General features: G+C 46.2%; 1 protein-coding gene across 1 annotated transcript in view; it reads left to right on the forward strand.

Annotated features, from left to right (window-relative positions):
• The first annotated feature begins 2,093 nt into the window (after positions 1-2,093).
• The window catches only part of PRNP (prion protein (Kanno blood group)), an 86,156-nt gene continuing 61,240 nt past the window's right edge, over positions 2,094-27,009 (forward strand). The window contains exons 1-2 of the mRNA XM_069214165.1: positions 2,094-2,259; positions 3,726-4,008. The gene's annotated coding sequence lies outside the window, so the exon portion shown is untranslated. The remainder of the gene's footprint in view (positions 2,260-3,725; positions 4,009-27,009) is intronic.

The raw sequence follows: 27,009 nt of genomic DNA on the forward strand, positions 1-27,009 counted from the left end.
ATTGGGTTGTTTCCTTGGCTGAACGAGTGTTTGCCTGCTGACCGGTTGTCAGCAGTATGTTTGGGTATTTGCACTATAGTGTGCACTCCCTAGCATTGTGACTTGTGATACAGGTGTCCCTGTGTCTTCACTGGGGGTCAGCCTGCACATTGATGGAGTGTATGTGCTTCCTGTTGCGGTAGAGGTGTTTATTTGCAGCAGGTGGCACAAGGCGTACATGTGTGCAGTTGATGGCACCAAGGACGTGTGGGAATCCATTAATGAGGTAAACCCCCTGTTTTGTCTCCTGCTGCTTCTGCTTTGTGTTTGGGAAGCAGATGTGGCAGGGTGTTAGTCCAATGATGGCATCCAGTACTTTGGGCAAGAAGGCAGAGAATGATGGCTGTGATATTCCGGCAACCAGGGCGCCAGTGCTTTGAAAGGAGCCACTTGCCAACATGTGAAGTACAGCTAGCAGCTTGGTTTCTGTTGGGATGGTGCGGGGTGTCAGCAAGGTGGGTGCCAACTGTGGCTCTATGTTGCGTAGCAGCTGCTGAATGGCCTGCCAATTCAACCTGAAGGGTTGTCCTGGTGCGGAATATCCTCTCCTGCCTTCTGCGCTGCCTTTGGGGTCCCTGCTGGTGTTGTGGTAGCTGCTGTTGTTGTTGCTGGGCTCTGCGTCTGCGTGCACGCTGGATGAGAAGCACCTCCATGTCTCCCTTTTGCTGCTCTGCTGTTGCTTCTCTATGTTCTGATTAAATACAGGTGTGTTTGCCCTATTTTAACGCCTGCCCTGACCCAAGCGTTAATTTTTTATGCAAATCGGGCTGTGCGTCAATTTCCGCCTCCCGGCCGTGCGGGATTTTTTTCCGGAAGCATAAATACGACGCACGCCCGTTTAAGTCATTTTTTGGACGGGAACACCTACCTTGCATATGATTAACGCAAGGCGGTTTCCCGCATCCAGAAAATGACGCACACGGCGGGATTTTGGACGTCCGCGGGCTCGGGCGTTAAAGTTTAAATATGGGGCAAGTTTTGACGCACATTTGGCGCAGACGGAGTATAAATATGTCCCTAAGAATGGAAATAATTGGAAAGTATGTTGCATCCCACATTGATGTTAAATAATAAAAAAGAATATAAATGATGCCTGCGCAAGAAACAAAATGTCCATGTGTATGTACTGGACTGTTGTGTTTTCTCGTAAAATAACTTAAGGCGTCAATGTATTCAGACTTTCATCCTTCTGGGGTATAATAATAAGGCACCATAGATTTCAGTAATCGTTGTTCAGATATTCTAGCGTTCTGTAACGAAAACGATATGTGATGTTACGTTATCAGCTTTTTATACCGCATTTCAACCATTTAAACTGTTTTTTTGCTGAGTAGACAAGGTATTAATATATGTAGGTACTCATATTAAATTATGCATACCCATGAATAATGACATTAGCATAGATCTCATGTCCAGCTCTTAGGATTGTTATGAAATTAATTAGCAGTTTAAAATTCTGCAGATTAATCAGTTGTGACACCTAGCAAACGTACATCCATCCCTTATAATAAAAACGTGCTGTTGAGCTGTCAGATCACATGGCATCCTTAGTTCATTTCTTCTCCCTACCTCACGTTGCAATTATCACATTCATTTTTTCCAATTCTAGAAAAAGGGCAGAGAAAAATGATGCGAATGCCTGCGATGATTCTTTACATGTGCATTCGAAATGAGTATATGATGGGCACGCCGCCCGAGCAGCTGACCAGCTCTCTGCGCTTGTCTGTTGAGCAAGAAACTATTTCCTAGGGTGGTGTGGAAAGTGTAGGAGCATCATATTTTCCGAAAGGTACTGATTTTCTTGAGCTGGCAAACCAAATCACAAATTTACTGAGTCATGGTATTATGAACAGGAGCTATTACCTATAAGGCTGTGGATAGGAGTATACAGAATATTTAGTCTATAAAAAATACCGAATTTTGGCCGAGGTTTGACGGAAAAAAACATCTATTGGACGTACCCTGTCAGCGCAAGGCGCGTCAGAAGCACGTGCCTAGAGCTGAGTTGCCAGACGTGCCAGCTGCCTGAACCGGCTCCTCCCTCTTCTTTCTCTCCCCTGCAACCACCAGAAGCTACGTCTCCGCCTCCCTGCACCCGCCCTCCCGGGTACACAAACTGTTTATTCCACTAGCCTCAGCATCTGAAGGAGGATGACAGCTGCGTAAACTGTCCAGCCCTGAGCCCTCGATATCGCGGCACCCGAACGACTCCCAGTTTAGGTGGGTAATGGGGGGGTCTAGTATTTACGCCCTGTTGTCAAGAATGACGGGATCGTCGTGTCCAAGTTCGTCTGTTTCGCTACCCACCATTCCCCGCTTGTTCGTTCTCTTCGTATTTATGTGCTCTTTATGTGGAGAGCTGTGAAGTCACCTGACCCCGTGCGCGTTGGTGTCGCTTTGTTTATTCTTTTCATCTGTAGAGGTGGGCGCGCAACTGAATGCTCAAGCCAGGCTCGACCCTGAAGCCTGGCTCCTTAGCTCTAGGTACTGTTGGAACCTCGAGCCAATAACCAGCCGAGCTTTCATATGGCTTCTGCCTGTTGGTACCCCGGATGTGGTGCTACGGCCATAGCAGCTCACTGTGAAATAATCTCTTTGGTATATCTTATCCTAACCAAAATACCCTGCTGCGCCATAGATTCATCATCATCTCTTTGATTGCCTTGCCTCTCAATTGTTTTATAAAATTGTCAATAAAAATGATTTAGAATAAAATAAAAAGAGCTGCTGACTGTGGAACTGGGAAGCCAGGTTCGAGTCTCGGCGTTGTCAACAGTTCTGGGCATACAATGGCTTATTCTCCCCAGGCCTATAACCAATGCATAATGTAACTAGTGCATGTAAAGCGCTTCAGTCGGAGAGAGGCTTTCATGGTGGTGATAGGAAAAGATGGAGCCATCTGCGTAACATTTAAAACACACGCGCGCACCTACGTATTCTGGGTATTTGGGTGTTTATTCATGAAGTTGTTTGATATGCTGCTTCCGTTCTGCTTCTGTGCGCTTTGAAGATGCTGTAAATGCACGCAGATGCAAAGAACACGGACGGAATATTAAATATACCCTCGTAGCACCAACAGTCAGTGCATTGTGCCTCTGACAGTGTCGCTAGAGTGAAGGGCTGCCGGCCTGCATCCGGGGGATAGTTTGATGCACAGCGTGCCCCCGGATCTAAGCAGTAAACCATCAGCACATTAGGCGATACATACCATTTGTGTGAGATTACAGAAAATACCGACAGATTTCCACAGATTGCTCCAGCACTTTGGAAGCGCGATAAGAGGCCAGTCTTGTGCAAGTCTTGTGTACCTCTTGTAACACTTTGGGGGATGGTCCTGGAAAAATGCCTCATCTAGAAAAACACTTAGTCGGATGCAGGTGTGGTGTTTCTTATATCATCATAATATCCCTACATACATTTCAGTCTGCACATACCATAATGTCTTCATTGCATTTTTTCACAATCTTTGGAAAAATCACTTTCCCCTTTTATGCTCACTTACTGCATTAATTCACGTTCTAGCATTGAGGTGAGTTTGCTAAATTTCCGAGTGTCAGTATTTTGCTTCTGCTATATGTATGCTGGAGATGCTGGAATGTCGCGATTATGATTGGATAGCTACATTCAAAATACCAATTGAAATTGTCTTCAAAATGATGTCTAACCAGATTTCCTTTGTGTTTCAGGACAGAACAAAGGCAACCACGTTTGGCCTTCTTCATATGATACGCACTGGATGAACATAGAGAAATAACACCCCTAAAACCAGAATCCTGTCTACTGAGCAGACACCTGTAACATGGTCCTGGTCTAGTCTTCGAAGACCCACCTTTTATTCTTCCAAGAATAACCCTCAGCTGTGTACCAATTTATGTGAAGCGAGGGCCAGCATTTGGAGAGCTACAGAATAAGTGGTCCAGTGTGTTGCAGTATAGACTGGTCCAGTACTGGGGAATAGCTTGTGCACAGGTAAGTGGATGATTAGAAGAGTTATAATCCATAGACTAATGGTGACACTATAAAACATTTGTGATACATGACAGTAACATTTTTAATACATCACTAACGCTCTGGAGCCTCCCTAGATGGTTAACAATCGCCCTAATGCTGATTTAAAACTATAACAGTTACTCGAGATAGGCCACAAAAAGGCTGCTACATTTGACAGCCCATTGGCAAGTTTACACGCTCACCGTCTATTCAAGATACATGTGGTGATGCGCAGCCATGTATGTTCTTTAAATCACTTTTCGAAAACTGGACTGTTTGCGTTATCTGGCATTACACAGATCTTTCATGGGGACATACCTGGGAGGGAGCCAGTCTGTGTTTTGAGGCCCAGTCCATATAATTGGTTCTGAAAGAAGATTGTGAATGCCCTTTCGGCTCTGCACTACCATGTCTGGGATTTCTATTAACAACCTATTGTATTGTGGGAGTTGTATTCTTGTGTCATTTAAAAAAAAAATAACACAGTTGGATTGAAACACCTGAAAAGATTGCTTTCTGAAACCCAAGACTCGGAACACTTTGTCCATGGTGACATGAAATCATCCGCAAACTTTACCAAAATGCTAGCCCAAAACTTCACTGAAAGTCAAGTACCTGCCCTGCTTGACATTTGGAAGGTTGTGGTGGAGTGGAGCCAATGAGAGCCCGGAGGGGCATGTGGAAATAGCTACACTCCTTCTTCCTGAATTGCTTAAATTTCATCTAGGTGATGGTTTAAGTGCTTACTATTTAATACAACTACATTTGATTTGAATTTGTTGCCTGGGAATAAGGCTTCTTTTGTTTTTTTAGCTTATCCTGGTGAAGTTTGCCCCACCCTAGGTTCTCGGATGTCATAAAATGGTGTTTACTTGCAAATGAAAACATCACCATTATCAGCAGCGACACGGATTATGCTTTTATGAAACCACCCCCTGATTTTACCATCCAGTGGAATCCACATTACTGCCAGGTAAAGGTGGCAAGTCCCACCCAGTCTTCGCCTTTCCTGTTCACTCTGGATTATGCTTTCTACATCTTGGGCCTTAAGGCGGTGGCTTTTTATTATCAAGCTGTGGAGCAGTGTCTGACAACACAAGTTTGTCTTCGGCTCCGCCAGTGTTCAGATATGTTTCACATCTGGTCGGCCTAGAATCCGTTGTATTACCTGGACATGGGACTCCGGTAAGGCAGGATGCAACCAAAAACAGCTGTCCACATGGTCCTAGTGGCTCTGACAATATGGTGTGATGGGCCAGCATTTCATCACCCAGCACTTCTACCTTGAGCCCTAAAGGCTACCACTTTACCTCTACCAAAGCCTGGTAGAAATCGAGTTGTGATAGTAGTAGCGCCGTCCCTTTGTTGTTGCTAAATCCAAGAAGTGGAGAGAGCCCAATGTACCTTTGCGGGAGAGAGTGAACACGAGTGTGGGAACGCTTTGCCAAGGCCTTTCGGGTATTGATGGGGTTGTGGCATGGGGTTTGTGGTGCTCAGTGCTTGATTTGTAAAAGACTGAGTGCCGGTGCCCAAAGTTCTGCTCTTATGCCCGCGGCCAGTGCTAACTGAAGCCGACATGCTGTATGTGTAGCCTTGAATCCACCTCATGCATCTTTCATCCATTTCCAGACACACCCCATCCATTTCTTTTTCACTCTCTGCCAGGTTCCTATTTGTTCCCTTTGTGATGAGTTTATGACCCTTCTCTTTTTTTCTTTCTTTCCCTTTTTCCCCCCATGATCTCCATCAATGTCGGATGAAAAAAATAAGTGCCTGTCCACAAAAATGAGTGCCGGTGCCCCTCACTGGAAACCACTGTCTCAAATTGAGCCCTGATGGTGAAGATACTTGGGTAGCAGGGGGAACACTGTCACCTTGCCTTTTTGGACAATTTTACATTTTTTTAAAGGGAACCCCCTTAATCTAAATGATTCTGCTTTGCATTTTTCATACTTTGTCCTTGCTAAATTGTCTCGCTTTCTGATTCGTTTTTCTCTCTCAATCCTTCAAGGTTTAGTCAAACTGTGTATTAATGAAAACATTCACTCTCAAAATCAAGACAGAAGGTTCTTGCTGTAAGCTTTGCTATTGGTGAGCTTCATAAAACAACTATCTCTTTTTAAAGGCAATTTGCCACTGCTAGGTTGTACCAATATTATTATAAATAGTAGATATCACCATTGCGTATATCAGTAGTACTTTGTACCTTCAAGGAAGAAAGACTGTATTAGCTTCGCAGAGCAACGAAAATACCAACAGCTGGGTACACACTGATCGGTGAAACACGCTCTTGACTTATTTCCCGGACACCATATTTAAATATAAAATGAATTGCATTTTATAATTAAAGATCTTACAGCTTCTAATTTATTTTCATACTGATCGCATGCTCTTTTTGCCCCTGACATCACCAAACTGTACTTTCCTTTTGTTTAGCTTTAAAAGTGGTCAGGCATAAATACCCACTTAGAACTCCAGCAAGTGAATGAGCAGGCGCGCCCTCATTACGGGATTTCTTTCAAGAAGAACATTTCGAAAAATCAAGTGGAAATCGTGGATTTCATTTTTTTTCTCCACATAAATTGGGGGGAAATCATAGATGGTGTGCCATGTACGCCTGAGTCTTTCCAGCGGTGTTAATCGATCATCACCCTAAAATGAAAACATTCGGGGAAGCAGTGCAGTTTTCTGTACAAATCGATCGGATTAAAATAGATACGTTTTACAGGCGTTTCAGAAAGCTCCATATTCGGTTTCTAATTTTTCAGTATATATGTACAGGACATCCACAATTTTCTTCCTTTCATTTTTCCATCCAGCCCATTCCAGCTAAATTCCTAACCAAATATTATGACCTAAATGATCAGGGTGGAAAAATAAAGATACACAAATCTCACAATAACAGGATGATCTAGCAGAGAGAGATACGTCGTACAGATTCCTACAAAAGCCAGACTGTAACTCGAGTTAAAGATGTTGCAGGTTTAGAAAGCAGATTACAACAGTTTTACAGTTTGAGGCATCCGGCAGCAAGATAGTATCATACATTCTCTTTACTAATGTAGAAAAAGAAATGCCAACCCACATGGTTCTTGAATTCGCAGCTTTTTCTCAAACATAGCTTTTGAGTGCAATTTGTAAATGCTAGTGTTGTTTGTACCCAGTTTCTGAAAATGTATTGCTGGATAAAGTTGAGTTCCCTCTAGCAAACTTCAGTTATTCAGGACATTATTTTCCTCCAGATATGTCAGCTTTTTTATTTTTAGTAAATACATGTTTGATTCCCAGACATGAGCTTGTCATTTTCATCATGTTTTACAGTCGCACATGAACATATTCTGGTTTGCATGCTCATGTATCGGAGATCAGGCCTGTCCACCTTACACAATGGATTTAAATAATTATTCCTATGATGTGACATTTATGTCAAGAACTCCATCGGTGTCCAAAATGGGCACCATTTTTCCAGAGCTACTTCGGTTGATGCCCAAAATATACTAAGAGTGGGCACCAATATTGCATTATTCTAGGAGGGGGCAAGACTTATATCAGTGCATTGCCTAATTTGAGCAAGTGGTTGCAAGTGGGGGGCACCAGCACTTATGTTTGGAGGCCGTCACTTATTTTTCTGCATCAGGCAGTTACTGCGAGCAAAAGACACATATTGGAAAGACAAAGGAAACAAAAGACTGAAAAGCAACACACAGGGAGAAAGCAGAAAGCTGAAAGAGTGAGTAGAAAGGGCAGGGAGTAACTGTAAATGGATTACAGAGACCCAAGACAGTTTAGGATTATGCTGCCTCAGTATTCTGTGCTCGCACATTTAATTACTGCAGCTGCGTGTTTCAGAGGAGAGCTCTGGGCACCAGCACGTTTTGATTTGTAAATTATCTATTTCTATTTACAAGTATCTGTGGTGGGGCCCACCCTGCAAGAAATAACCTCAGTATGCCAAGAACGACCACTATTATGTAATTGTAATTGTATTTCTATTGCGCTTACTACCCCTGATGAGGTGTCAAAGTGCTTTTTGGCAAGTCACACGCTACTCCGGAACCCAAAAGGATTAGTGGTGGATTAGTATGGGAAATATGAGTACAGTATTAGTATGAGTTGATTTGAGCAGAGAATATGTGAGTTTGTTAGTAGGTTTGAAAACAATAATGGAGGGATAGAGGCGAGAAGAATCCAGAAGTCTTAATTGGGAGTTTATAGTAATAGGATGAGGCTTGGGATGAGTAAAGGAGAGATGGAAGACTCTGTAGAAGGGGGTTAAGGAGATCATCATAGTTAAAGGGGTTTTGGATGAGTCAAAGGTGAGATAAGTGAGGGAAATTTTAGTAGGGTTGTTTGGGAGATCATAGTAGTAGAGTGGGTTTGGGATGAGTCAGAGAGTGGGAATGGAGGATAGATTGATAGAGGTATAGATTGATGGAAAGACAGAGTAAAGCTTACGAAAGAGATTTTTTACATTTATTTATTTTTTCCCTCTTCTACAGTCCACTACAGAAATAAATAAATAGATACTTAAATACACAGTAAGAGAATATATGTGTAAGGAGTATATTTACGGGTATAATATTTTGAGATTTAAAGTTGTATAAACACAGACTTTCCAGATTAGCAATATTAGAGGTTAATTTATTTGTGTGCTTTTCTAACATTATTTTATCTTTCCTCAGTTTACAATAGCAAAATGCTTGCTGCTAAAATAGTTAAGATAACATTTGCACATTGTGATAGATAACATGAAAACAGGGAAGCATAAATCTCTAATTAAACAACTTATCTAGGAACTATACAATGACCCATGAACATGTCTTAGAATAATATACACATATATATGTAAGGCAACAAGAATTGCTGCATTCCCAGAGGTAAAGATTAGCAGATTCCATTTATTCACAGAGCAGCACTTCAAACACCACTACGCGTTTCAACATTTCATCTTCCTCAGGTGGTTTCAGTTTGTAGGCACACATGGTTCTTAAATAATTCTTTCCAGAATAACTGTATAACCATTCAGTGGAAAAGGGCCCTAGGCAATGCAGTAAATCACTATATAAGGCAGGTAAATTAGAACCATGTGTGCCTATAAACTGAAACCACCTGTGGAAGATGAAATGTTGAAACGCGTAGTGGTGTTTGAAGTGCTGCTCTGTGAATAAATGGAATCGGCTAATCTATACTTCTGGGAGAGCAGCAATTTTTGTTGGCTTATTTTTCAAGGGTCCTGGTCTCAACCCTATGCTGGCATTGGCGGTCAGAGTGCGCCGCTTTTCAGACCCAATGTTTTGCAACATATATATATGTATACATACACATATACACATACATTTTATACATACTTGTATATACATATATACACACACATATATATATATATATATATATATACACTCACACATACATACATATATATATATATATATATATATATATATATATATATATATATATATATATATTTAACCGTGAGTAAATATACATTTGTTAAATAAGCTTAGAGTATGTACGTATTTTATTATTATGAAATAGTCATTATACAAATTTCTTAAAGAAATACACATATATAGATATACACACTTACTCAGATAATAAATGTTTACCAATACACGCATTGTAGCCCATGCAAAGATAGTTATCTGTGGATGTTATATTTCGGGGTGATGAATTCCATAGTTTGATCGCTTGAACAAAGACTGATGTACCACCTATAGTTTTTTTCTTGTATGGTGGTATTTTAAGTCGGGCTGCCAATCTTGAGTGGAGGTTTCTTTGTTGAATGTATTTGGTTATTTTATTCCTGATGAAAATTGGTCCTGTTCTATGTATTGGTTTGTGGTTGATACAAAGCAGCTTGAAGGTGGATCTCCAGGCAACCGGTAACCAACGTAGTAGCCTCAAGGCAGTGGAGAAGATGCATCACAGAGTTTTCAAAGTGATGAAGCTTGATCGTGCTAATTTGTCCACTTGGGCATTCATTGTTAACTTGGAGTCCATGGTAATTCCAAGGTTTTTAACTTCCTTAGATAGTTAAGGAGGTGGTCCCACATCATCAGGGCAGGCGCACAGTGGGTCAGAATGTTTCCAGTCACCACATGTGAGTATTTCTGTTTTGGAAACATTCAGTTTGAGATGGCTTCAAGTCATCCACTAATCAATGATTTGTGAATCTCCAGTGTTTTTGGGGCATTTCAATTTAAGGAGTATTTGTGTGTCATCTGCATAGTTGTAGCATGTGGGTTGAAATTAATTGATCAGTTCTGGTAATGACATATAGTAGATGTTGAAAAGCATAGGTGAGATGAATGATCCTTGAGGGACCCCTGCTTTTCTAAAGTATGGTTTGGGTGAAAAAAGTGGAGAATAGATGACATTTGTTCCGTTTTGAAGGTAGGATGTGATCCAGTAGAGAGCAGTTCCTTCAATGCCGGCTTCGTGGAGTCTTTGAATTAGGGTGTCATAATCAACAGTGTCAAAGGCATCTGAGAGGTCCAAGAGAAATGATGCAGCAACTCCATTGCGGTCGACTGTGTTTTTAAGATCATCCCAGATTGCGATGAATGCAGATTCATTGCCTCTTCATGGGCAGAATCCAGTTTGGTAGTCTGAAAGTATGGAGTTATCTTCAATGAACTGTGACTTCTGGGTGAATGCTGCTCTTTCTATCAGTTTGCCCGGTAAACGTCCATTTTATATCAATCTGTAGTTGGTGGGGTCCTGTGGGTCCAGGTTTATTTTCTTTATTAACAAGCATATGTATGCCTTTTTAAGGTCTTCAGGAAAGGTTCCCGTAGCTAAATAATTATTGATGGTTTTTCTTACAGGTGCTGCAGCAGAAGTAGATAAAAGAATGTTCTTGAACATGTGTGCTGGACAAGGGTCGGAAGGGCTGCCGGAAGGCCTGCTTGATTTGACCAAATCCATAAATTCACTTTGTGATATTTGTTTAAAGGAGTGCAGATGCTGGGTTGGCTTGCCCTTGGAAGGGATTTTGGTGCTGGTGGTTTTCCTTTGTTTTAAATAGGAGACTGATATGTCTGCCTTAGTTGTGTAATGATTTGCCAGATTAACTGTGAATTCTTGAGTAATAGGACAAGTTTCTTCTATACATTTAGGTATTCGTAAATCATTGGGAATTTTATAAAATTCTTTATTAGCAAATTTAGCATTTGAATTCTGTCTGAGTAGTACATTATTTAGCTTTTTTGATTGATGATTTGTGTATTCTGTTAAGTTTGTGTAGGTGAAGTTTATCTTGAATGTTGTTTGGTTTGAGCCAGGTTCGTTGCGGCCTTGTGATGTGTTGTTCTATCTTTTTTAGTTCTGTATTTCTCCAAGATGTTGGTTTTATTTTGTCCTTTTTTTGGTGATATTAGAATATTGAAAGCTTTATGTAGCCACTCATAAAGTTTTGGAACAGAATTTATTGTGTCTAGATCTTTGTTGGCTGTTAGTTGTGTTTCTAAGTCTTCAAAATTGTGTTTGTTACATGGTCGATTGATGGACATATATATGTAAGGTGGTCTTGGGGGTGTTTGTTTGTGGTGTTTTATGTTAGAAAGTTACCAAATGGTGGTCTGACCATGAGACTGGCGTGATGCTTTCAACAGTAACTATTTCTGAGTTTGCAAAAATTACATCTAGGATGTATCCAGCAATGTGTGTGGGATTGTGTACAATCTGATGCAGTTTCAATGTGACTAGGCCAGCGATGATCGTTTTTGGATGTGGCATATTGGGTTTGTCAAACCAAATGTTCAGGTCCCCAAGAATGCAGTGATTGGAGTATAACATTATAATAGTTGAAACTGTGTCTAGAAATGTTTCTGGGAATGCTGTATTGTTAGGCGGAGGTCTGTAAAGGAGGAGAAAGTTGCAGTAGGAAGTTGGTGCTGTGTTGCATCTGGTGATGAGGGCCTCACAACCTTGTATGGAAATATTTTCTGTTTTGCTGAGATTTATTGCTTGTTTGAATATAATAGCTAGTCCACCTCCACTTTTGCCTACATGGCTTTGTGTGATGGTTTGATAGCCTGGAGGAATGGCTTCATACAGCACTGGGGCCATGTCATTTCCCAATCATGATTCTGTTATGAATAGTAAGACAGGTTGCGTAAATGTGGTGCTTGTTTTTTTAGAGTGGTTGAGCATTTTTGAGCAGGCAGTTTAGAAAATGTGTTTTGGTGGTGGTGTCATTTTGGAAAAGGGTGAGCAGCATATTTTGAGCTTCTAGCAGATGTGTTATTAGTTGTGCTAACTGTATGAGGGTCACAATAGTGTTGTTTTTCTATATTGTGTTCCTTGTCTAGCAGGCTTAGGAGGCATTTTGTTGGGTCTGTGTGTGTTGGTGGTGGGCTTAGTGGCTGAAAGTGACATGATGCGTTTAGTTCTTTTTTTGTAGAGTAGCCTTATTGTGCAAGAGGCAGGGGGGTGCGAAGTTGTTAACAGTGGCATGTTGTTTATTTTGTTTGCATCTGTTTAGGATGGAAGCACGATGGGTTAGGAGTGGTGGAGAAGCATGTGGATCATAATATAAGACTCTAAATTGTGCAGTGGATGAGAGGCGGGTGAATAAATGTTGCTGTGCTGGGGTGTATGGTAGATGTTTGTGAAAAGTGACGATTATGGAGTAAAGATTGGTCAGGATTTGTATTTTTTGTGTAGTCATGAGGGTGGTAGTCGGCGTGATGAAAAGTATTATGAAATATTTATTATTTTGATGTGCTGACGTGTGTGGTTTGTTTCGTTTTTGTGGAGCAGTGAGATGAGATATTGAAGTAGTGGTTCCTGTGAAGGATTTGCATGTGAGTTACTGCTGGTGAGTGGTGTTTGAATAGTACAGGATGTGGTGATATGTTTTGGAGAAGAGTGTATAAGGTGTGTAGGAGGGTATGGACAAGAGTTAAGAGTGTTTGTGTTAGGTTTGATTGCTGGAAGAGGTAATATGTGTGGTGAAGTGGAGTGTAATGATTGTATGATTGTGTGTAATTGGTAAAAAGATGAGGAGGGTGTTGGTGGATGTTGAGATGGAAGGCTGCGTATAGATGTTGTCATGATAAAAAGGGGTCTGTGAGGGCCACCTTCATGCTAGCTATTGGCCCCATCATACCACAGATGCCAAGAATTATGCCCAGGAAACTGGAAATTCCCTTAACATGTCAGTATCACTTGCATCATGGGACCTGCATCATATGTCCAGCCAGCAGGCCTTATTATCTGTCACAATGGGTAGGTGAACGTGAGGCAAAGAAGGGCAGCCTCACTTGTAGAGTGGGGGGGTGCAGGGGATGCAGAGCTTCCCGTGGTGCAGCTGTGTGTGCAGTGCTTAAGGTGAGCCAGTGGATTCTGGTGTGGCGGCACTGGCACTTGTTTTTCAGACCTGCACTTATTTTTCTGCATCAGGCATTTACTGCAAGCAAAAGACACACATGGGAAAGACGGAGGAAGAGAAAGACGGAAAAATGTCACAAAGGGAGAAAGCAGAAAGCTGCAATAGTGAGCTGAAGAGGCAGGGAGTGGATGTAAATGGATTAAAGAGGATTGAGATGGCTTTAGGATTATGGTGTCTCAGTATTCTGTGCTTGCACATTTAATTGTAGCAGCAGGCGTGCCAGTGCAAGAGACGCATCTATGGCTCGTAGGACCCCTTATTCTACATGCCCATGCCTTGGTTTAGCAGGAGTGTTATGACTGTCTCTTGTGTACGTTAATGAATGAGCATTGCAGACTTTGGTGTGGAAATTCTGCATCCACTTTGAATAGTGGCATTGTGTCCTTGTGAGTGGGTTGCCAGTTATATATCTCTGCGCTTTGTTTACATGACAACTGGTTCTACACAGTGCATGGTTAAAGCAAGGAATGTGTGGTATTTTTTAACACAACTCACCAGTTGTCATGACTGGAGTAACATACTTTGTGGTTATAATTATTTTTTATATAGTATTTTTGCCAACTAGTGCTACAGCTGTGCTCTGTAGCTTGCAAGTGTCTATAAAAACAAAAAGTGGGATTACACTTTTCTTCGGGCACACAATGAAGGCTAACCACATGCAGGTGCCGCGATCATAGCCCTTGTGAAATGCCCAGTGTTAAGGGTCAGGGCCGGCTGTAGGTTGGTGCGGCTGGTGCGGCCGCAGTGGGCACAGACCTAGAGAGGAAGCACTGACCTCAGGGGGGCTCTGTGTTCAGCAACAACTTACGAGTTAAAAGCACCCACTGCAGAGTTCCTTGTGAGTCCAGCTTTCAAGCAGCAATAAAAATGTCAAGATAACTCTTGAGGTTAATATTCCTGATAGAGAGAGAAATCAGAGTTTTGCACACTGGCATTTTTGACTCACCATAAAGAAGTGAAGAGGGTTAATATGCCTGCAACAAAGAACAGATTTGTATTTTATGTAGATAGTCGAATGGATTAGTAAAGTCAGCCTTTACCTGTTCTATGACACAAAAAAAAATTATGTGCGAGAGGTCATATGGTGCAGGATGGTAGTGAGGGAATCTGAGTAAGAGGTCATGGGGTGCTGCAAAAGACTGCGCACTGGGTGCCATCAGCGCTAATGCCGAGCCTGTTAATGGTGCTGAAAGTTAAAAGCTCTTCATGGCCTTGTGAGTTCCTCAGACTTAGCGTCTATTTCCACTGCTCCACCACAGCGAGGAGCAGTAGTACATGGGGAGACAGTGTGTTAACTTAAGGTACATTAGGGGCGGCCCCTCCACGAGGGTGGAGAAGCATCGCTCCACTAAGAAATATGCCCCCAGAACAGAAAAACATGATGGTAATAAACTTTCTTTATTACCATTTTACTTTTCAGCACCCCGTCCTTAACCAAGTGTCAGGACGGGGTGGGGCAATTGCTGCTGAGTGGCAACAGGGAGTTGTGCACTTGTTTAAAGTGTGCATGCCCCTTTGGCCAGCCGTCTTGTGATGGCCAGCCTGACATGCGCACTTTAAACTTCTCTAACCCCGCTGTCTTAAGACAGCGGGGTTAGAGAAAGCGCAGGTTTCCAGTGCTCTTGTGAGCACTGAGAGAGGCCACTCCCACCAATCCTGACACTTCTTTAATGCTGGATACCAGCATGAAAGCAGCACCAATATTTGGCTAGTCCAGTTCCCTGGGTCCCGTTGTGTGTTGGACCCAGGAGAGAAGGAGAGACGACAAGAAGATGTCTGTCATAAGGTAAGCGCAGTTTTTTTATTTAAAATTTTATTATTATTGTAGCCCACTCCTGCACCCCCATTGCAAATAAGATCCAGCAGCCACTGAGGTACATGAGCATAGTGTGAGGAGAATAGGCCCCAAAAACTGAACTTTGGTCCCCAGTCTCCTCATTCAGTCCATCCACTGTCCTGATTACCTCACACTCTCCATCCATATGCTCAAATGTACTTGCAGTGTCTGGACATGTGCCTCTTGCTTCTTACAGCACCTGTGCCTCAGGTCTCCTTTTTGCTGGGAATGTCACTTTCATCGCTTTCGGAAATGTAGCAAGGTGAGGGAAGTGGAAGCTATATTGCTATCCACCCCGCTCTACACCCAAGAGAGAGTCTGGGGGAATCGATCCTGCTGTCCCCCTGAGTAGCAGAAGGCATCTTATTCTTCCTGCCCAAAAATTTTGCGATCCTATTCTACTCTTGCAATCTAGGAGCAAGTAGAAGAGGACATACTTCTCTCTCGAGCCAGGAGAGCATAGCAGAAACTACTTTACTGTCTCTACCAAGGAGGGGCGGGGCAGACTCCATTGTAATCCATCATGGTCAGGCAAGATGGATCTCTTCCTTACTTTGACTTTCATTTCAGGAGATTACTATCAGTAGATGAATATCAAAGTAATACCTTTCTGGATACGATATTCCTTTTTTTGACATTAATATCAGAGTAAAACTTTGCTTTAATCCAATATTTTTTTCTTGTTTTCCCATGGATGGTAGTGTTGTATGTTTTTATTTGTATTTTTTTATTGTATAGTTTACAAAAGAGACCTTCTGTAGCCTTCGTTCTAGTTTTTTTAATTCCCTTCCACTTCCCTACATATACACTTTTCAAGTTAACTATATACCTTACCCATTTCCATAAATTAATTACATCTTCCTTGATTTTGGCCCGATATTTTTTCATTTCTGGTTGTTCAGCTTTCGTTTTATTTTAATTCAACCTTTTCACGTAACCGTGACCCCATCCTACTCTCCCCATCATGGAAAAAGTCGTGCAAGCCATCCTGTTCTCAGCACTCAGGAGAGAGTAGTGCAACCACCCTATTCTCCCCTCATAAGAGGGAGTAGTCAGTGGATATAACTATACTCTCCTGCCCAGGAAAAAAGTGCAGCTATCCTCCTCTCTGTCACCGGGGAGAATAGAGAAAATCTTACAACGCCCCCTTTCCTTCCTTCCAACATTCTGGGGGTCATTCCAACCCTGGCGGTCGGTGTTAAACCAGTGGCCAAACCGCAAACAGGCTGGCGGGAAATAAAATGGAATTCCAACCCTGGCGGAAACCGCCAACAGAGACCGCCACATTACCACACCGCCCGCCACGGCGGCACAAACAAACAGCGCGGTGGTCACCGCCAACAGAGAGCCGGGAGACAATGTACCGCCCACTGTATCACAACCTACCAATCCTCCACCTTTTCCTGGGCGGTAGCCCCGCTGCTAAAAACACGGCGGAAACAGCCATTTCGAAGGGAAAACGCTCACCTCCATACAGCCCACGAGGAATAGGGACAGCATGGAACCCGAACTCCACATACTCCCAGCGATTGTGTTCCTACTCCTCTACCAGGAGCACGAACGCCGGCGCAGAAGACAACGGTGAGTACTGTACTACGACACAGGGGAGGGGGGTGGAGAAAATATTACGGGTACACACATACGCGACACACCCACCCTCACCCTCTCCACTACAACACACACATCAATGCGTATCAACACATCAGAGTGACACCCCCCAAACCCCCCGGAAGCATGCAAACACAAAAGGAAATGATTCTAAACATACAGGGAGTGCAGAATTATTAGGCAAATGAGTATTTTGACCACATCATCCTCTTTATGCATGTTGTCTTACTCCAAGCTGTATAGGCTCGAAAGCCTACTACCAATTAAGCATATTAGGTATGTGCATCTCTGTAATGAGAAGGGGTGTGGTCTAATGACATCAACACCCTATATCAGGTGTGCATAATTATTAGGCAACTTCCTTTCCTTTGGCAAAATGGGTCAAAAGAAGGACTTGACAGGCTCAGAAAAGTCAAAAATAGTGAGATATCTTGCGGAGGGATGCAGCACTCTTAAAATTGCAAAGCTTCTGAAGCGTGATCATCGAACAATCAAGCGTTTCATTCAAAATAGTCAACAGGGTCGCAAGAAGCGTGTGGAAAAACCAAGGCGCAAAATAACTGCCCATGAACTGAGAAAAGTCAAGCGTGCAGCTGCCACGATGCCACTTGCCACCAGTTTGGCCATATTTCAGAGCTGCAACATCACTGGAGTGCCCAAAAGCACAAGGTGTGCAATACTCAGAGACATGGCCAAGGTAAGAAAGGCTGAAAGACGACCACCACTGAACAAGACACACAAGCTGAAACGTCAAGACTGGGCCAAGAAATATCTCAAGACTGATTTTTCTAAGGTTTTATGGACTGATGAAATGAGAGTGAGTCTTGATGGGCCAGATGGATGGGCCCGTGGCTGGATTGGTAAAGGGCAGAGAGCTCCAGTCCTACTCAGACGCCAGCAAGGTGGAGGTGGAGTACTGGTTTGGGCTGGTATCATCAAAGATGAGCTTGTGGGGCCTTTTCGGGTTGAGGATGGAGTCAAGCTCAACTCCCAGTCCTACTGCCAGTTCCTGGAAGACACCTTCTTCAAGCAGTGGTACAGGAAGAAGTCTGCATCCTTCAAGAAAAACATGATTTTCATGCAGGACAATGCTCCATCACACGCGTCCAAGTACTCCACAGCGTGGCTGGCAAGAAAGGGTATAAAAGAAGGAAATCTAATGACATGGCCTCCTTGTTCACCTGATCTGAACCCCATTGAGAACCTGTGGTCCATCATCAAATGTGAGATTTACAAGGAGGGAAAACAGTACACCTCTCTGAACAGTGTCTGGGAGGCTGTGGTTGCTGCTGCACGCAATGTTGATGGTGAACACATCAAAACACTGACAGAATCCATGGATGGCAGGCTTTTGAGTGTCCTTGCAAAGAAAGGTGGCTATATTGGTCACTGATTTGTTTTTGTTTTGTTTTTGAATGTCAGAAATGTATATTTGTGAATGTTGAGATGTTATATTGGTTTCACTGGTAATAATAAATAATTGAAATGGGTATATATTTTTTTTTGTTAAGTTGCCTAATAATTATGCACAGTAATAGTCACCTGCACACACAGATATCCCCCTAACATAGCTAAAACTAAAAACAAACTAAAAACTACTTCCAAAAATATTCAGCTTTGATATTAATGAGTTTTTTGGGTTCATTGAGAACATGGTTGTTGTTCAATAATAAAATTAATCCTCAAAAATACAACTTGCCTTATAATTCTGCACTCCCTGTAGTAATATATTGTATTACTGGCTTAAAAATCTAATTCTACATCAAAAACTGTTATATACATAAATGTACAAGTCCGAGCATTGTAGCATGTATTGTCCGTGGACCACTGGGCCCAAATCACATGGGCAAAGCCCACACAAGATACCTGACTCCAATGGAGAGAACACTGCAGGGGCATCAGATAGCAAAACTACAGGCACCTCAGGGGGAAGGGAAGGGGGGCACCTCAGCCAGATGAGTCCACGACGCCAGATCCACGAGGGGCCTCCATGGCCACTGTTCAATCCTGGGTAGTGCAAAGCCACAGTCTCTCAAGTCCGGACAGTGGGTGGGTTGCCCACTGTTCAATCCTGGGGAGTGCAAAGCCACAGTCTCTCAAGTCTCTACAGTGGGTGGGTTGCCCACTGTTACATCCTGGGGAGTGCAAAGCCACAGTCTCACAAGTGGATAACAGTCTCCACTGGTTCTGGGTGGGGCCTGGTGCCCAGACTGCTTCGTGCAGCCCTGCCCGACTAAGATGCGGGCCAGCCCCTGGCGCTCATGATTCAGCGGTGCTTGAGACGGTGGTGCCCAGTTCAGCGGTGCTTGAGATGAAGGGCCCAGTTCAGCGGTGCTTGAGATGAAGGGCCCAGTTCAGCGGTGCTTGAGACGGCGGTGCCCAGTTCAGCGGTGCTTGAGATGAAGGGCCCAGTTCAGCGGTGCTTGAGATGAAGGGCCCAGTTCAGCGGTGCTTGAGACGGCGGTGCCCAGTTCAGCGGTGCTTGAGATGAAGGGCCCAGTTCAGCGGTGCTTGAGACGGCGGTGCCCAGTTCAGCGGTGCTTGAGACAGCGGTGCCCAGTTCAGCGGATCTGGCCATGCCGTGGAGCTCATTTGCCACCTGTCCTGTGGCTGGCGGTGCCTTCCTGCCCATCTGTCCTGTGGCTGGCGGGGCCCTCCTATGCTGCTGTGCCGGGCATGTTGGTGGCCTCCTGCCCACCTGGGATGGGGCTGGCGGGGCCCTCCTGGGCTGCAGTGCCGGGCATGTTGGTGGCCTCCTGCCCACCTAGGATGGGGCTGGCGGGGCCCTCCTGGCCAGCTGGGCTGATGGCGGTCTTGTCGGGCGTGCTGCCCTTCCCAGCCTTCCCTGATCGCCTGTGGCCCTTCCCCTCCTTGGGCGGTGTGACAGCTGTCTCCACACCTCCTGCCGGAGCCATGGTAGGGGTTTTTGTGCCTGGTGTCTTCACCCTCTCGCGCCGGCCACTGCCTATCTTTGATTGTTTCTCCGGGGGTGGGCTGCCCGTGCCTTGGCTCCGTACTGAACTGGCTGCCCTGGAGTGTGGGGGACTCCATAGTGCATGGCAGACTGTCATGACAGGGCCCGGTTTTGTGGTGGCTGAGGTGCTGTATGGAGTCCTATGACATGGACGGGGTGGGGGAGTTGGTGGAAAGAGGTTAAGTTTGGACAGGAAAAGCTTTTTAGGAGCAATGGGAGGGGTAGGTGTAGTGGGTATGGGAGTGGAGGAAGAGGATGTGGTTGTAGGAGTTAGAAGTCTGGTGTCTTTGGGTGCAGGTGCTTGGGCTGGAGGCTGTGGTGAGGTGGATGGCTGTTGGGTGGGTGTCTGCCTGCGTTTGTGTATCTTGGAAGAGGGGGTCACAGTCACACTGGGAGAGGACACAGGACTTGTAAATGGGAGTGGGGGTGGTGACTGCACGTGTGCTGGGGGTTCTGGTGTGTGTGCTGGTGATGGACGTAGTGGCTGAAGATGTAGTGCATGCAGGTGTGAGTGGAGACGTGACAGGGAGGGAGGAGGGAGACGAGGAGGGGGACACAGTGGAGGCAGTGGGTGTTGGTATGTCTGTATGTGGATGTTGCTTGGGTGAATGCCTGTGTGATGTGTGGTGCTTATGTCTGCCTGAGCTACCCTTGGGTGTTGAGGTGTGTGCAGGCTGGTCTGATGGTGTGTCTGGGATAGGCAGAGGTACAGGTGATAGGGTCTGGGTGGAGGAAGTTGGAGGGGGGAGGCTAGAGACAGGGACAATGGTTGCCATCAGTGCTGAGGCCTGAGTGTTGAACGATCGCTGAATGGCAGCCTGACCAGAATGAATGCCCTCCAGGTATGCATTACTCTGGTGCACCTCTCTTTCGACACCCTGGATGGCATTCAATATGGTAGGCTGCCCAACAGTGAGCGTCCTCAGGAGGTCAATGATCTCACTGAGGGCAGCAGGGGTGACTGGGGCAGGGCCTGAGGTGCCTGGGGCGAAGGAGATGCCCACCTTCCTGGGTGAGCGGGCACGGGGCAAACGCTGAGGGGCTGCTGGGAGGGCGGTGCTGGTGCGCTGGGTGTCGGCTGTACCTGTTGTTGCGGGGGGCACAGATGTTGCCGCCACCACAAGGGAGCTCCCTTCAGAGGACGAGTCCGTGTCACTTATGTCTGCCCGAGTCCCCTCTGTGGAGCTCCCCTCGCCCTCCGTCCCACTGGTGAAATCGGAATCCGTTGCATGGCCCTCCATGGCCATGTGGGATGCAGCTCCCTCGTGCTCCGATGCCACGTCTCCTCCGCCTGATGATGCTAATGCACACATGAACAGGAAAACCACAAAAAAGGGGGGGGGAGAAAATAAAGACATGTTGAGTGCATGCATTGGCGACACCGTTGGCGGACAGGACAGACACAGAAGCCCCCTGCACTACACCGCGCACTCTGGGTCCACTACTCAATCCGTGGGACATGGCCTACAAGCCTATGGACGACATCTGCACACATAGATGACACAGGGCCATGAATAGCTGTACTTGGCACCCTACAGAAGTGGGGGGCGGGGGCACAGGGCCATGCCTTACGGAGGGGCCTAGCCTATAGAAATCGCCCTGGCCTAGGGATACCCACAGCCCTCCTCCCCCACCCAGACACCTCCACTGCGCGCAAAGTCACCACAATAAGAGTGTACTCACCCCCTTGTGTCTGCTGTGATGTCCTCACGCGCCCATCCAAATCGGGGTAGGCCACCGCCAGGATCCGGAACATCAGGGGGGTCAAAGTCCGACTGGCACCCCTCCCACGTTGGGAGGCCATCCCCAGCTGAGCCTCCGCCGTCTTCCTGCTCCAGCGTCGGATGTCCTCCCATCTCTTCCGGCAGTGGGTGCCCCGTCTGTGGTGGACCCCCAGGGTCCGGACGTCCTTGGCGATGGCACGCCAAATATCAATCTTCTTGTGGGCGCTGACCTATGTGAAATGTACAGGGGGAGAAAAAAAATTAATCACCTTCTGCACCCTTAATGTGAGTGGCCCCCCATCCCTACCCTTGCCATGTGGCACATGCTCTCATCCGTCGTTTGATGCATGCCTCAATCGCTCCCCTCCCCACCATCTTTCATCCACCCCACTCAACACAGGCATTGGCCACTAAGCATGGCCCCAGTGTACTTACCTGTTGGTCTGGAGGACCGTAGAGTAGCACATACTGGGGGAGGACCCCATCCACGAGTTTATCCAATTCCTGAGCAGTGAAGGCAGGGGCCCTTTCCCCAGTCGCATGAGCCATTTTCTCTTCCAGACCGAGGTCACAGCAGCACTTGCAGTGTAGGTCCTCTTCTGTCGAAGATCAGGTATCGAGTGATTAAGCCGATAGAAAATGGCGGTCACGCCCGCGGCGGTGCGTACCGCGGCGGTGCGTACCGCGACCGCCGGTGCACATCGTCATTGGCTCCTGAGACCCATAGGGTTCAATGTTAACCAATGCTGCTTAGCGCCGCGGTCTTTGACCGCCTACCGCCACGGTGTGCCACGCCAGCGCATTTACCTCACATCCCATTGTCGCACTTCACAGGTCAGGCAGCCGCCATTTCAAGGGCCCACATGGCTTACTTTTTACTGCGTCACACATACCTAGGCCTTGCATCAACACTCATACAAGCCATTCAATGCATTGGGAATCGTGTTTTGTGCAAGCTGTGGTTACGTACCTGTGGGTTGATTGACTCTGTGCACGCTGTTGTCCTTCATAGGCACCGTCTGCTGGGACATGCGAGGAGATGGAGGAATCTTCCCGTGTACAGACCGCTGGTAGACCTGTCGACAATGGAGGAAAGACATGTCATACTGACATACAGGTTTGACCGAGCCACTATTCATGAACTGTGTGCCCAGCTGGAGCCAGACCTGATGTCACCAACCCGCCAACCACAGGGATCCCCCCTCTAGTGCAGGTGCTGTCAGTACTCCATTTCTTTGCAAGTGGGTCATTTCAAACAACAGTGGCCATATCATCAGGGATGTCCCAGCCTATGTTTTCCAAGGTGTTGTCCAGAGTGTTGTCTGCCCTGCTGAAACAGATGCGGAGCTACATCGTTTTCCCTGAGGTGGGGGGATTTGCCTACAGTGAAGGGTGATTTCTATGCCCTTGGACATATCCCCAACATCATAGGTGCCATTGATGGGACCCATGTGGCTTTAGTACCCCCCAGCAGGAGTGAACAAGTTTACAGAAACAGGAAGAGTTATCATTCTATGAATGTACAGATGGTGTGTTTGGCAGACCAGTACATCTCCCATGTTAATGCTAAGTTCCCTGGCTCAGTGCATGACGCGTACATCATGCGGAATAGCAGCATCCCTTACGTGATGGGTCAACTCCAGAGGCAACGTGTGTGGCTAATTGGTGACTCTGGTTACCCCAACCTGTCATGGCTACTGACCCCAGTGAGGAATCCCAGGACAAGGGCAGAGGAACGGTACAATGAGGCCCATGGGAGAACTAGGAGGGTGATCGAGCGGACCTTCGGCCTCCTGAAGGCCAGGTTCAGGTGCCTCCATATGACAGGTGGATCCCTATTGTACTCACCAAAGAAGGTGTGCCAGATCATCGTGGCCTGCTGTATGCTTCACAACCTGGCTTTGCGATGCCAGGTGCCTTTTCTGCAGGAGGATGGTCCAGATGGTGGTGTTGTAGCAGCTGTGGACCCTGTGGAGAGTGAAGACGAGGAAGCCGAAGAGGACGACATAGACAACAGGAACGCAGTAATACAGCAGTATTTTCTATGACACACAGGTAAGATTCCAACCGGCATATTACATATACTTAACCCCTACTACCTCCCTACTGTCTGACCTTTTCCCCCAGTGTATGGTAACTGAATTGTGACTTTCCCTTCCAATTTCAGAGATGTGGGCCCCACTGCGTGACATCTGCTTTGTTTCCCCATGGACTACAGCTGTGTGACAGTGGTATGTTGGCATCACAATGTAAATATGCATTTTTGGCACGGTAATGTCTAATACATTTGTACAAACTCACAGCCAGACTCCTGATTGTTTTGTGCAATAACTGTGTTTATTTCAGTGCTCTATATTGGTGGGTGATTGCAAATCGGTGAGGAGTGATGGTGGAGGATTGTCCATGACAGAGTCCAGACTATTAGTATCACAGGTGCATTGTCCAAATACCTGTGGAAAGTGGAGCATGGCCAGTATAAGGATGGACAGGGTGTCAATGTGGGACAGTGGGATGACAATCAGGGAGGTATCCTTTCCTGGCGGGGGTCTTGGCAACTTACTCTGTCTTCTTCCTGGATCTCCTGGCCCGCTTGCGGGGTGGTTCGCCTTCTGCAGGGGGTGGGGTGCTGGTGGCCTGTTGGTCCTGTGGCGGGGCCTCCTGTCCACTAGCGCCGGCAGAGGTGGTAGGCAGTTCTTGGTCCATGCTAGTGTCAGGGGCCCTTTGTGGTGCCACAGTGTTCCGCAATGTGGTGACTACCTGATTCAGAGCCCCTACAATGGTGGCCAGGGCGGAACTGATGTTTCGTAGTTCCTCCCTGAACCCCAAATACTGTTCCTCCTGCAGAAGCTGGATCTCCTGAAACCTGGAAAAGGACCGTCGCCATCGTCTCCTGGGAGTGGTGGTAGGCTCCCATGATGGAAGAGAGGGCCTCGTGGACAGTGGGTTCCCTGGGCCTGTCCCCCCCCTGTTGCACAGCAGCCCACCCAGTTCCCCTGTTTCCCTGGGCCTCTGTCCCCTGGACCGTGTGCCCACTACCACTGCCCCCAGGTCCCTGTTGTTGTTGGGGTGGTGGGTTAACCTGGGTGCCCTGTAGTGGTGGACACACCGCTGATTGACGTGTCCTGGGGACAGAGGTATGGGCCCGCTGGGTGGGTGCTGTGCTGGTGTTCCCAGAGGGGGGAAGGTCTGCTATGGGCTGTGGCTGTCTGAGGGGAACCGACTGTCCAGAGGTCCCCGATGGGCCGGGCTGGTCATCTAGATCCAGGTCGACAGAGCTGCTGTCCTCACTGTGGGACTCTTCTGGGGGTGGAGTGGACATTTGTGGACCCTCCTGCGCAGTGACGTGGCGTTCGGGTCCTGCAGTGGTATAACAGTATGGTTTTAGCATTTGTGTGTGCCATAGCGTGTAATGGGTGGGTGCCCGTGTACCCCAGTGCTGGCATTCCCGTGTGGGGGCTTTTGTGACAGTGGTTTGGGTGGGGATGGGTATGTGCAGTGGGCATGCTTTGTTGAAGGGTGTCCATGCTTTGTGGTCGCATGCAGGGCTTGGGGTGAAGTAGTGAAGATGAGACTTACCAGAGTCCATTCCTCCTCCTTCCTCCCATGTTGTAAATTCTGGGGGAGGAGGTAGGGGTCCGCCGCCAGTCCGCTGCACCGCGATGTTGTGCCTGGATACCATTGAACGCACCTTCCCCCGTAGGTCGTTCCACCACTTCCTGATGTCATCCCTATTTCTTGGGTGCTGTCCCACAGCGTTGACCCTATCGACTATTCTGCTCCATAGCTCCATCTTCCTGGCAATGGTGGTGTGCTGCACCTGTGTTCCGAAGAGCTGTGGCTCTACCCGTACAATTTCCTCCACCATGACCCTGAGTTCATCCTCCGAGAACCTGGGGTGTCTTTGTGGTGCATGGGGTGGTGTGGGTGATGTGTGGGGTGGATTGTGTGGTGATGTGTATTGGTGTGTTGTGTGAAGTGCGTGGAAATATTGCTGGGTGAAAGTAAAATGCGCGTCTGGGTGCTCAGTTCTCTTTTTCTCAGTGCGTGGTCCCGATTCTGTAGGAGTGGGGGTTTGAGGGTGATGTGGGTGTGTGTTTTATATTGTGTTGGGTGTGTGGGAGTGGTGTGTGTATGTGTATCAGGTGTGTGTATTTGTAATTGTCCAATGTGGCTGTGTTTTGTAAGTGTGTGTGTATTTTGAGCGCGCCAGTGTGTACCGCCAATGGTATATCGCGGTTGAAAGACTGCCGCGTGAATTCGTGTGTCGTGATAGTGTGGGCGTATTTCTGTTGGCGTGACGGTGGAGGTTTGATCATCGCCAGTTTCTCGCTGCCCTTTGGTGTTGCGGACTTTTGTGGATGTCTGTATTTTAGCGGTTTGCCTGTTGTGGGTCAGGATGACCGTGGCGGTTTACCGCGGCCGCAGCGGTATGTTGGCGGTCTTCTGACAGCGGTAAGCGGCTTTTACCGCAAAGGTTGGAATGACCGCCTCTGTGTCTTAGAGGCGCCTTACAAGGGTATTGTAGAAGGCACTGTCATTGCACTACTGGCACTTTTATGGCACTTTGCTGGTTTAGTTTCTTGATCTCTGCATCACCAGCCCCTTTGGTGGTTTAGTTACATGATCTCTGCATCACCGGCCCCTTTGGCTTTATAGCGCTTTGTGTGTCATGATTGATGCTTAATTGTACTTTTTTTGCTTGTATCCCCTTATTTGTATGGCCTAAGCAGCAGTGATATGAATGGGTTTTTTCATAGCGAACTAAAGCCCCGAGATGGGCAAGGTTAAATAGCTTGGTGGGCTGAGCCTGTGCTGCATGACCCGCAGGTTAAAGACTGGCAGGACTCAATTAGCCATTTATCACACCACAGGGAACACCTTGTAGAACAGTAGTAGTATAGAGAACACAAGCTAAGAAGAAAGGGACAATCCAGTTTGTGGTGTGAGCTCTATAAGAAAAGTTACTTCTATTATTGTTCTTGAGAGAGGATAACCACCACAGAATAAAACGAATAAACCTTGAAGACATTTCATACTTGTTTCATTATTTGTTTTTTTAATTCCTTTTCCTCTTTGTCCTCTCTTTTGTTATTTCTGAAGCCAAAAAGCAAAAACAAAATCGGTTCAACAAGTGCACAACCTAGAGAATTGAAGGCCGCATTTATCCTTCCCATTCGCAACCCAGAGATGTGCAGTTTGCAAACCAACTGGTTTGCAAAAGGGAATTCAGTTTTCAATGTGACCTATTTATCAATATGTTGCATTTCAAATTGCCTTTTCCTAGGGGGCCAGAAACCGACCTGGTTAACATTGCTTGATGTATAAAAGTGCAGGGGCCCAAAGTTTTGTCCAGACTTTCGCAGCTGAAGCAGTTGAAGGTAAGGGTGTCACTATTAAGGCTGTGTAGTCTTGATTCCAACTCGTGCCTCTTTAATCCACC

The sequence above is a fragment of the Pleurodeles waltl genome, chromosome 11, assembly GCF_031143425.1.
Source record: "Pleurodeles waltl isolate 20211129_DDA chromosome 11, aPleWal1.hap1.20221129, whole genome shotgun sequence".
Lineage (NCBI taxonomy): Eukaryota > Metazoa > Chordata > Amphibia > Caudata > Salamandridae > Pleurodeles > Pleurodeles waltl.